Source organism: Sminthopsis crassicaudata, chromosome 5 (assembly GCF_048593235.1).
Source record: "Sminthopsis crassicaudata isolate SCR6 chromosome 5, ASM4859323v1, whole genome shotgun sequence".
NCBI classification, from domain to species: domain Eukaryota; kingdom Metazoa; phylum Chordata; class Mammalia; order Dasyuromorphia; family Dasyuridae; genus Sminthopsis; species Sminthopsis crassicaudata.
This window is the reverse complement of record NC_133621.1, coordinates 220,922,718-220,922,953: the sequence shown is the minus strand read 5'-3', so window position 1 is coordinate 220,922,953 and position 236 is coordinate 220,922,718.

The window sequence follows — 236 nt, the reverse complement described above, 5'->3', positions numbered from 1 at the left end:
TAAAATCCAACAAATAGTAAAATGTGTTGTTTATGTAGTACTGAGATTTACTAATAAAGACCTTCAAGCACAAAGTAATTTGTGACTTCTTATGGATATAATCAATTACATTTCTCAGTTCTTCTCCAATTCATATCTAAGGAAAAGCCTTCTCTTTAGCATCACAACATGTCCTTCAAAAGTTAAAAAAAAAATTATTATGGTACGAAAAGTATATGAGCCTGCTGCAAGAACAG